Source organism: Scyliorhinus torazame, chromosome 5 (genome assembly GCF_047496885.1).
Source record: "Scyliorhinus torazame isolate Kashiwa2021f chromosome 5, sScyTor2.1, whole genome shotgun sequence".
In the NCBI taxonomy this organism is placed as follows: domain Eukaryota; kingdom Metazoa; phylum Chordata; class Chondrichthyes; order Carcharhiniformes; family Scyliorhinidae; genus Scyliorhinus; species Scyliorhinus torazame.
The window spans coordinates 89,857,784-89,868,911 of NC_092711.1; the positions used below are offsets into that span (position 1 = coordinate 89,857,784).

Genomic DNA, 11,128 nt, shown 5'->3' on the forward strand with positions numbered 1-11,128 from the left:
TCTCCAGGTCCTCCAGCTTCTCCTGCATTCTTTTCTGGTGGTCGTTCATCATCCCCACCTTGCTTTCCAGCACGGTTATATACTCCTCGTGCTTGGACAACTTTTGTTCCACCTCCTGGATCGCTCTCCCGTGGGTTTCCTGATTCTGAACCACTTGATCAATCGAAGCCTTAATCGGGTTCAGCTTGTCCTTCTTCAGCTTGGCGAAGCAATCCTCAAAAAACTTCACCAGCTGCTCCGTCGATAACTGTGCCTTCTCCCCGCGGCCCTTGCCCTCCGCCATGCTGTCCCGTGTCACCAGCTCTTCTTGCGTCTCCCTTATAGGACTTTGTCGTCTCACGCGGCCACTTCTGGTCAATTCTCCACACACCGGAGGAGGATTTCTCCTTACTGTCTCACTTTTCACTGATTTATCCCATAAAATCAAAAGAAAAACAGGGGGAAAAGGTCCAAAAGTCTGTTACAGGCAGGAGCTATCAAATGTGCGACCTCCTCCTCCATGGCTGCCACTGGAAGTGTAATGCATTTCTTTGGCAGGTACTAAATTTGTTTGTTGCTTCGTCAGCAGCTTGTCTGATATCTGCCTCTAGTGATGTTTTTTCAGTCTCGATACTGGGTAAGAACTCGTGTTGATCGAGGCAGTTCGCCTCTGCACTTTTAAGGGTCAGCTGGTGTCAGCGGCAGGTCGCCCGCTGTAACTCTAACCTTATCCGGCTTGGTTATTTGCTAAAAAGGTTTTAACGTCAAAAATGTGAAAATTATGGTATAAACGTTCCACCTTGTGTGTTTCTTTATCTGGAAAGCAGTTGTTTCATTTTTAACTAGCGTCAGCAAGGTTTCATGCCTAACATTTATCCCCCAATTTAAACCTAAGATCCTGGCTGTTCCTTTTTTAACTGTTCAGTAAAATAATGCGCTTCTAAGGAAGTGTGAAATACTGTTCCCTTTTATATAACTTAAGAATTTAAATTGATCGAATGTCTTTTTAACTTGAAAAACAGGATGAGTTGTCCCTAGCTGTGTTCTTTAATGCCTGTGAAGCTATCTGTATTTCAAACAAGCTGCTGCTGTTATCCCTTTGTGGGACTTATCCTTTACTTTTTAAAATCTCAAGTTTTTCTGGACTCCCATGGTTCAAATGACACATTTTCCCATTTTAATTTACAGGGTACTTTTTAAAGGATGTGACACAACCCGCCTGTCCCACCCTCCCAGGCAGTGCATTCCAGACCGTCACCACCCTCTGGGCAAAAAAGCTTTTCCTCAAATCCACCCTAAACCTCCTGCCCCTCGCTTTGAACTTGTGACCTCTCGTAACTGACCCTTCAACTAAGGAGAACAGCTATTCCCTATCCACTCTGTCCATGCCCCACATAATCTTGTGCAATCGATCAAGTTGCCTCTCAGTCTTCTCTGCTCCAGCGAAAACACCCCAAGCCTATCCAACCTCTCTTCCTAACTTAAATGTTCCATCCCAGGCAACATCTTGTGAATCACCTCTGCACCCTCTCCAGTGCAATCACATCCTTCCTATATGTGGCGACCACAATTGCTCACAGTACTCCAGCTGTGGCCTCACCAAAGTTCTATACAACTCCAACATGACCTAATAATAATAATAATCGCTTATGGTCACGAGTAGGCTTCAATGAAATTACTGTGAAAAGCCCCTCTCTGACCTCTCTGCTTTTGTAATCTACGCCTCGACTGATAAAAGCAAGTGTCCCATATGCCATTATCACCAACCTGTTAACCTGCCCTTCAGCCTTCAGTCATCTCTAAACAAACACGTCAAAGTCTCTTTGTTTCTCGGAACTTCCCAGTGTCAGGCCATTCACTGAATACTTCCTTGTCATATTACTCCTTCCAATGTGTATCATCTCGAACTTTACCAGGTTAAATTCCATCTGCCAATTTTTACCATCCCATCTATATCTTCCTATAACCCAACACACTCAACCTCACTAGTAACCACCCGGCTAATCTTTGTGTCATCCAAGCGTACTGATCCTAAACCCCCCACCACATAGTCACCGATGTCATTTATATCCATGACAAACCCATCACAGATTCCTGTGGTGCGCCACTGGACACCGGCCTCCAGTCACCAGGAAACCATGTACAAGGAAGGCCCAAAATGTCCTGGGTGGATAATATCAGAATGTGGACTGACCTCTCGATGGGACAGGCAGTGAGAGTAGTGGAGAAATCAGTGGAGAAAGATTGATCAGATTGCCAACACTCGGAATGAGGATGTAAGACAAGACGCCTCTAGTCGTTGGAAAAACAATATTTACTATCCAGGTTAAAATTAATTTACTATTTCTGCTTTTGCAGATCATTTTAGTGGAAACATGCACTCCCAGGCTGAAAGAACATCGACTGGAAGCAAAATTGTAAAACCGGCCAGTCCAGCAGAAACAGCCCCTTGTCCACTTCACCAACTGTCAGAGTGAACATAGTTCAGCCCTGGATGTGATGGGTGGCATGCCGGCACAGTGGTTAGCACGTTGCTTCACAGTGGCAGGGACCAGGATTCGATTACCAGCTTGGGTCACTGTCTGTGGAGTTTGCATGTTCTCCCCGTGTCTACATGGGTTTCTTCCAGTTTCCTCCCACAAGTCCCGAAAGACATGTTTCTTAGGTGAATTGGACATTCTGAATTATCGCTCTGTGTACCCGAACAGGCGCCGGAGTGTGGCAACTTGGGGCTTTTCACAGTAACTTCATTGCAGTGTTAATGTAAGCTTACTTGTGACAATAATAAAGATTATTATTAACAACAGCAGAATCCAGCCCCTGTAATCACTTGTGAACTCGCTGGTGTCTCAGCAGGTGGGAGGAATCAATGATTCCCCTCTCACACTCGGAGCAGCTGAACGGCTTCTGCCCAGAGTGAACTCGCTGGTGCTTCAGAAAATTTGAAAATCAAGTGAATCCCTTCCCACACACAGAACAGGTGAACGGTTTCTCCGCAGTGTGAACCCGCTGGTGTGTCAGCAGGGTGGATGAATGAGTGAATCTCTTCTCACACATGGAGCAGGTGAACGGCCTCTCCCCAGTGTGAACTCGCTGGTGTGTCAGCAGGGTGGATGAATGAGTAAATCTCTTCTGACACATGGAGCAGGCGAACGGCCTCTCCCCAGTGTGAACCCGCTGGTGTGTCAGCAGATGGAATGAATCACGGAATCGCTTCCCACCCTCCGAGCAGGTGAAAGGCTTCAGTCCAGAACAAACTCGCTGGTGTTTCTGCAGATTCGAAGACTGAGTGAATCTCTTCCCACACACAGAGCAGCTGAATGGTCTCTCTCCGCTGTGAACTCGCTGGTGGGTGAGCAGGATGAATAAATCACGGAATCCCTTCTTACACCCTGAACAGGTGAACGGTTTCTCCCCAGTGTGAACTCACCGGTGTGTCAGCAAGGTGGAGGAATCTTTAAATCCCTTCCCACAGTCACAGCAAATGAACGGTCTCTCCCCAGTGTGAACTCACTGGTGTCTCAGCAGAGTGGATGAATTAGTGAATCCCTTCCCACATTGAGAACAGATGAACAGCCTCTCTCTGCTGTGAACCCGCTGGTGTGTCAGCAGAGTGGCTGAGCAAATCCATTCCCACACTTGGAGCAGATGAACGGCCTCTCTCCTGTGTGACTGCGTCGATGTGTTTCCAGCTCAGATGGGGTTCTGAATCTCTTCCCACAGACCCCACATTTCCACGGTTTCTCCAAGGTGCCGGTGTCCTTATCTCTCCAGGCTGGACAATCAGTTGAAGCCTCATCCACACACAGAGCATGTGTGCGGTTTCTCCCCTTTGTGAATGGTGTTATAATTTTCATCCTGTGTAACTGGTTAAAGCTCTTTCCACAGTCAGTTCACTGGAACACTCTCACTCGGGTGTGTGTTGTGTGGGTCTCGGAGCTTTCCCAGTCACACTGATGTTAAAATGCCTGATGGTTTTCACGTCCAAATGAATCGAGTGACTGTCAGATCTTGATGTGACGTTTGTTCTGAGATTTCTGTCCCCAAATCCTCCCCTTCTCATATTCTATAAAAGGAGTTTACAAATGACATCACTGTAAATACAGAAGAGAAATTCAGAACAGACAATTCTAGGTTCTCTGGAACATTCTTTCCACTCTCATTCCCCAAAACTCCGTCTCCCACATTCTCACTTATCTACACCTCCCAATTCTCCTCAATGTGCTAATTCATGTTGATCAATAGATCAATACACACCGCTTCATGTCCTCGACACAGAGACCATAACATAGAAAATAAGAGCAGGCCATTCGGCCCATCAAGCCTGCTCTTCCATTCAATAAGGCCATAGTTGATCTGATTGTTTCGTTAACTCCACTATCCTGCGTGTCACCCACACGGTAGCATTGTGGATAGTACAATTGCTTCACAGCTCCGGGGTCCCAGGTTTGATTCCTGGCTTGGGTCACTGTCTGTGCGGAGTCTGCACATCCTCCCCGTGTGTGCGTGGGTTTCCTCCGGGCGCTCCGGTTTCCTCCCACAGTCCAAAGATGTGCAGTTAAGGTGGATTGGCTATGATAAATTGCCCTTAGTGTCCAAAATTGGCCTTAGTGTTGGGTGGGGTTACTGGGTTATGGGGATAGGGTGGAGGTGTTGACCTTGGGTAGGGTGCTCTTTCCAAGAGCTGGTGCAGACTCGATGGGCCGAATGGCCTCCTTTTGCACTGTAAATTCTATGAAAACCCTCGACTCCCTTTTCGATCAAAACTCTAACTGGGCCTTGTATATATTTAATGATGCAGCCTCCACTGCTCTCTGGGGAAGAGAATTGCAAAGACTAACCACCCTCTGAGGGAAGACATTTCTCATCATCAATGGGGGACCATTTAATCTGACAATCTGCCCACTCCCTCTTGAATCCCCCATGAGGGGAAACATCCTCTCTTCATCTGTCAAGATAACACAGAATCTGACGAGCTTTCATCAAATAATTTTAGAGTACCCAATTTTTTTTTTCCCAATTAAGTGGCATTTTGGCATGAGCAATCCACCTACCCTGCACATCTGTTGGGTTGTGGGGGCGAAACCCACGCAAACACGGGGAGAATGGACACTTATTTATTGAACAGATATCCGGAATATTAAACTCCGGCCCAGTTACAGGAGTTACTAACAGCAACAAAAACAAATGAAGGATGTGATTAACACCAGAATCTAACCTCCACATTCACTTGTGAACTCGCTGTTGTGTCAGTAAGTGAGATAATCGAGCAAATCTCTTCCCACACACAGAGCAGGTAAATATCTTCTCCCCTGTGAGAATCCGTTGGTCACCAGGTCAGACGATGAAATTAATCCCTTCCCACACACAGAGCAGATGTACGGCCTCTCCCCGCTGTGAACTCGCTGGTGTTGAATGAGGTGAGACGACCGTCTGAATCTCTTCTCACACTGAAAACACCCAAACGGTCTCTCGTCCGTGTGAACAAAGTGGTGTTTAGTTAGATCTGGTGAAATTTTAAAGCATTTCTCACAGTCAGAACATTTAAAAGGTCTCTCATCAGTGTGAACGCGCAGGTGTAACTGAAGGCTGGACATCAGAGTGAATCCATTCCCACACACGGAGCAGGTGAATGGTCTCTCCCTGGTGTGACTGTGTCGATGAGCTTCCAGCTGGGATGGGCAAAGGAATCCCTTCCTACAGTCCCCACATTTCCACGGTTTCTTCGTTGTGCAGACGTCCTTGTGTCTCTCCAGGTTGGACATACAGTTCCTCGTTCACACACACAATACATGTATGGTTTCTCCTGAATGATGTGATTTTTTTCAGGCTGTGTAACTGGTTAAAGCTCTTTACAGTCAGTTCTCTGGATCAATCTCACTGCGGGGGGGGGGGGGCTCGCTGTTTTTCCAGTCATACTGATGTTTGAAATCTTTTCCCATAACAGAACAAAGATTTTGCCTCCCACATTCAAAGCGTGATGATATTCAGGTCCCAATGAATCGAGTGAGACCGACAGATGTTGATGTGATGTTTGGTTGGAGTTTCCACCTACAAAACATCTCCTAATATCCTGTAAACAGAGTTTACAAAAGCCATCACTGTCAGTACAGGATAGAAATTTAGAACAGACAATTCTAGTTTCTCTGGAACATTCTTCTCTTGATCCCTCAAACATGTTGTCCAATCAAACTAAAAGAGCCCGAAATATGCAAAACAGCTTTACCAAGAGCAAAGGAAATCATCCTTGTGAAACCAGAATGTTTTTACCAGTGTTTATGAGACACTCTGTACCCTGAGGTACCCACTGATGGTGAAGGTTATGAACCGTACTGGTGGACACGGCATGCTCCTTCCCCAGACCCACCCAGACACAGACATGACCATGGACGAGAGGCCGGCAGCCCTTATGAGGGAAGATAAGGAAGTGGCTCTGAGGCCACAATCAGTTCAGCCATGGTCTTATTCAATTGTGGAGCAGGCTCGATGAGCTGATTGGCCTACTTTGCTCCTATTTCTTATATTCAGCCAGTGTCACCCTCACCACCATGCGACTGACTCAACCAAGTCCAACAAATTGCTGTTTGAGTCAGGCCCCAAAGAAGATCCTCTGACTTACCTAGTCCCTTTCACACTGGGCAGCCAAAAATTAGGAGCATGCGGCTGAAGTGTAACCAAACATTGAGGAACAGACCCTTCAGGTAGCTATACCAGAGCTGCAACCTTTCACACTGAATATATAATTGGCCCATGGACTCGTTGAGGCCAAAGACATCACCTGCAGCCTGCTGAATAGACTGGGAGGGGGGGAGGGCTGCTCATGGAGCAGTGTCCCTGCCTCTGAGCCAGAAGCTCCGGATTCGGCTCCTACCCCAGGACTTGATGACCAAGGATGGTGTGTTCATAATCCGGTCAAATAGGTTGAGTGTGTCAACCTACAAATACTTCCAAACATGCCAATGTTTGGGTTAGGTGGACTGGCCATGCTCAATTGCCCTTTGTGTCCAAAACATGTTAAGTAGGGGTTACTGTGTTACGGGGATAGAGGAGATACATGGGCTTCAGTAGGGTGCTCTTTGTGATGGCCGGTGCAGACTCGATGGGCCGAATGGCCTCCTTCTGCACTGTAAATTCTATGATGATTCTGGAATGTCTGACGGTAAGAGTGGGAGAAACTCCTGGTCAGCCACGCTTGCTGTTGTGTGGGGCACCACTCAAAGTATAAGCACGATATAACGAAGTAGCAACCAGTTCCAGGAGTTATTAGCTGTGGAAACCGATGAAAGTCCGCCTTAGTGCACGACCGGGAGTGGGAAGACAATTGGAAGTTTGGCGGTTTAGGCACGAGGACCCAGGTGCGAACAAAGACGCTGAAGCTCCGCCCACCAAGAAACCAGCGCATGCGCTCTCGCCCCGGTGAATCAAGATGGCGGCCGGTCACCTTGCCCTTTTTCCGGGATAAGACCCAGAACTGCAAACGAGGGACCCGCAGATTCGTATTCGGGTCTTGAGGCCTTCAGCAGGTGTTTATATACCCTCCCCGTCCAGGCACCGGCTCCCTCCCCGTCCATCCACGGATCCAAAATTCCTCCGCGTTTCCGCTTCTTCACCAGTTTGGAGATCCGACTGACAAGAGACTCAGCATCGCCAGCAGTGCGCCTGCTCCAACACTGGGCGGTATTGCGCCTGCGCACTACGCTCCTGTGGTGTGAATAGAGGACATTCCCCACCGCGGGGCATACTGGGCAAAGTATCCGCCATTGAAAGTTTAATTCAGTGACCAGTGAATGTTTTTATTTTCATGGGGTGCGCTGCGGCAGAAATCAATGAAATTAGAAACAAATTATACAGACCACCTAGATAAAATTCTCATGATTGAGTGGATCCTGAACTGTGGAGGAATCTAAACAAGACACTGGGAATCTTAAAGTACGAAGGCACCAGAATTTGATTCCTATTAAAGACGAATAATGTTATCTTAACTATTGTCAGGGCAGAAAAGTAAAACATTTTCCAAATAAATATCGAAAATAGATACAAAATGAGGAATTATTAAGCTCTACTTGTTTCTAAAAAAATGAAAGATCTAATAAAATATATATATTTTTAGATATCTTTCTATACCCTTTTCTCTCACGGATTCATCTGATTTCATTTTGAGATTATCTCTGTTTGCCCTCAGTGGTTTCCTGTTAGTTCCAGATTCTCACCAGTCTCTGAGTAAAGAAATATCAAGTGGAAACATTCTCTCCATATCTACCCCGTCCAATCCATTGATCATTTTAAAGATCTCCATCAGCTCACTGTTAACTCTTCCTTTTTCTAATGAAATAGACCCCAATATGTTCATTTAAAAAAATAAATGTAGAATACCCAATTCTTTTTTCCAATTAAGGGATAGTTTAGCGTGGCCAATCCACCTAATCTGCACATCTTTGGGTTGTGCGGATGAGGTCCACACAGACAAGGGGAGAATGTGCAAACTCCACACAGACAGTGACCTGGGGTCATGATCGAATCTGGGTCCTCAGCCCTGTAGGCAGCAGTGCTAACCACTGTGCCAGCATACAGTCCCAACCTGTTCAATCTATCCCAGCAGCTGTAATTGTTTTAGTTTACAAAATTCCTCAGTCAGTCCAGGATAGAAATTCAGGAGGAGACAGCCATTTTTCTTGGTTTGTATTTGCTGTGTAAATCCTCCGCTTCTAACCCCCTGTAGAAGGAGTTTCCAAACTCCAACACTGTCAGTCCAGGAGAGAAATTCACAACATTCTCTCCTCCTGCTCTGGGTTTGGCACTGGGACATTTCCTCCCGAGAGCTCTTGGGGCAACTGGGAAAGTGGTAGCTTCCCATTCGGGGTTTGAAGTATACACAACATGTTTCCGGGGTCTCTCCGCTGGATCAATTGGTTCCTCTGCCCCACAATCCCCCTATTTACCCATTGTGGACTTGAGAGAGAAGCATATGTCCCTAGTCTTGACTGACACCGTACATGCTCAAAACACTGCTCAAAACATGCTCAAAAATCCACATGGAGGCCCGACCGGGCCTACTTCAAGATCCGACCCCAGGAGCGCCCAGTGTGGGAACAGACCTTGGGACCCAGCCCAACCTGCCTCAGGAAACCCCTGCCCACGACCCAGGACCCCCCAAATGGCGGCGACCCCGCGCAAGGGCCGGAACGTGCTGCAAGGTATTCCCGTGCCCGCAGAATGCCGGGACCCATCCAGATCACAAACATGCCCCCCTAGCAACCCCTCTACCTCAACCAGTGCCCGGGACCCTGCCAGATGTGACCCCAGATACGTAAACAGCGCCCTGATCCCCGCCAGCGCCCTGGACCCCGCCAGACGCAACCACCCACCTTCCACAAGGTCAGACTTCTCCCATCGGATCCCAGGATCATCCAGCAGCAGCCGCCGACCGAGAAAGCGAGGGAAACACGGCGGTCTGCAGGTTAGACTGAAGCAACGCGGTTTCAGGACCCCTCTCCCCAGCATACACCTGGCAAACGTCCAAGCGAACGAAAACAAGCTGGATGAACTTAACGCCAGACTTACCTCTCAGAGGGAAGTAAGAGACTGCTGTGAGCTCTGTTTCACAGAGACGTGGCTCACCCCCGCCTCACCAGACTGTGCCATACAACCTGAAGGCTTCTCAATTCACCAGGCGGACCGCACGGCATCATCAGGCAAAGCGAAGGTTGGGAGGGTTTGCCTCCTCATCAACTCCTCCTGGTGCTTGGATGTGGCGACTCTGGTGCCCTACTGCTCCCCAGACCTGGAATACCTGACCGTGAAGTGCCGCCCATATTATCTTCCACGTGAGTTCACTTCAGCCATTATCACAGCTGTCTACATCCCACCCCAGGCAGAAGTGAGGAAGGCACTGGACGAACTATACACAGTAATAAACAACTACGAAACAGAACACCCGGAGGCCTTGTTCATCTTGGCCGGAGACTTCAACAAGGCCAACCTCAAGAGTGTACTGCCAAAATTCCACCAGCACATCTCCTGTCCCACCAGGGGCGACAACACTATTGACTACTGCTACTCAAAAATCAAGGGCGCCTACCGTTCCATCCCCCCGACCGCACTTTGGGAAATCAGACCATAAGACGGTGCTCCTTCTCCCGGCATACAAGCAGAAACTCAAGCGGGAGAATCCAGCTAAGAAGGTTGTGCAGTGCTGGTCCGAGGAGACAGAAGAGCTCTTACGTGGCTGCTTAGAGACTGTGGACTGGTCCATATTTAAGAACTCAGAGACCAACTTAAATGAACATGCCACCACCATCACAGACTTCATCAGCAAATGTGTGGATGACTGCGTGCCAAAGAAAGCAGTACATGCGTTCCCCAACCGGAAACCATGGCTCAATCGCGAGATTGACTCCCTACTGAAGGACAGATTTGAGGTGTTCAAGGCAGCCGACCCTGACCTATACAAGAAATCCAGGTACGAGCTCCGCAAAGCCATCCGAAATGCCAAGAGAGAATATCAAACCAAGCTAGAGTCACAGACAGATTCTCGGCGGTTGTGCCAAGGACTAAGCAACATAACGGGCTACAAAGCGAAGCCGAACCGTATCTCTGGCAGCAGTGCACCCCTCCCCGATTAACTCAATGCATTCTATGCTCGGTTCGAGCAGGTAACCAACAATCCACTGGCGAATGCACCACCAGCCCATAATTCACCCATACCCACCATCACAGCTTCCGAAGTCAGATTGGCCTTCCTGAAAGTGAACCCTCGGAAGGCGAGAGGCCCGGACGGGATCCCTGGTCGTGCACTCAGAGCCTGCGCGGCCCAGCTGGCAGAGGTATTCGCGGACATCTTTAACCTGTCCCTACTCCACTCCGAGGTCCCCACCTGCTTCAAGAAGACCACCATCATACCGGTACCAAAGAAGAACCAGGCAACGTGCCTCAATGACTACCGACCAGTGGCCCTGACGTCAGTCGTAATGAAGTGCTTCGAGAGGTTGATCATGAAGCGCATCACCTCTATACTCCCAGAACGCCTTGATCCACTGCAATTCGCATACCACTCCAACCGGTCCACATCAGACACCATTTCCCTGCCCCTACACTCATCCCTAGAGCATCTCGAAAACAAGGAATCCTACATTAGATTCCTATTTATTGA

The 11,128-nt window shown here is 48.2% G+C and overlaps 1 protein-coding gene and 1 long non-coding RNA gene across 3 annotated transcripts in view; one reads left to right on the forward strand and one right to left on the reverse strand.

Annotated features, from left to right (window-relative positions):
* Window positions 1-2,785, forward strand: part of LOC140418869 (uncharacterized) — a 59,354-nt gene extending 56,569 nt beyond the window's left edge. For both annotated transcript variants that reach the window (XR_011945381.1, XR_011945382.1), the window contains exon 2: window positions 2,338-2,785. The gene's annotated coding sequence lies outside the window, so the exon portion shown is untranslated. The remainder of the gene's footprint in view (window positions 1-2,337) is intronic.
* LOC140418887 (uncharacterized) lies at window positions 1,541-7,681 on the reverse strand. Its single transcript, XR_011945392.1, has 4 exons — window positions 7,421-7,681; window positions 5,198-6,052; window positions 1,680-4,045; window positions 1,541-1,606 (listed from the first exon to the last, which is right to left on the reverse strand). It is a non-coding gene; the product is annotated as an uncharacterized lncRNA (long non-coding RNA).
* Between the last annotated feature and the right edge of the window lie 3,447 nt (window positions 7,682-11,128).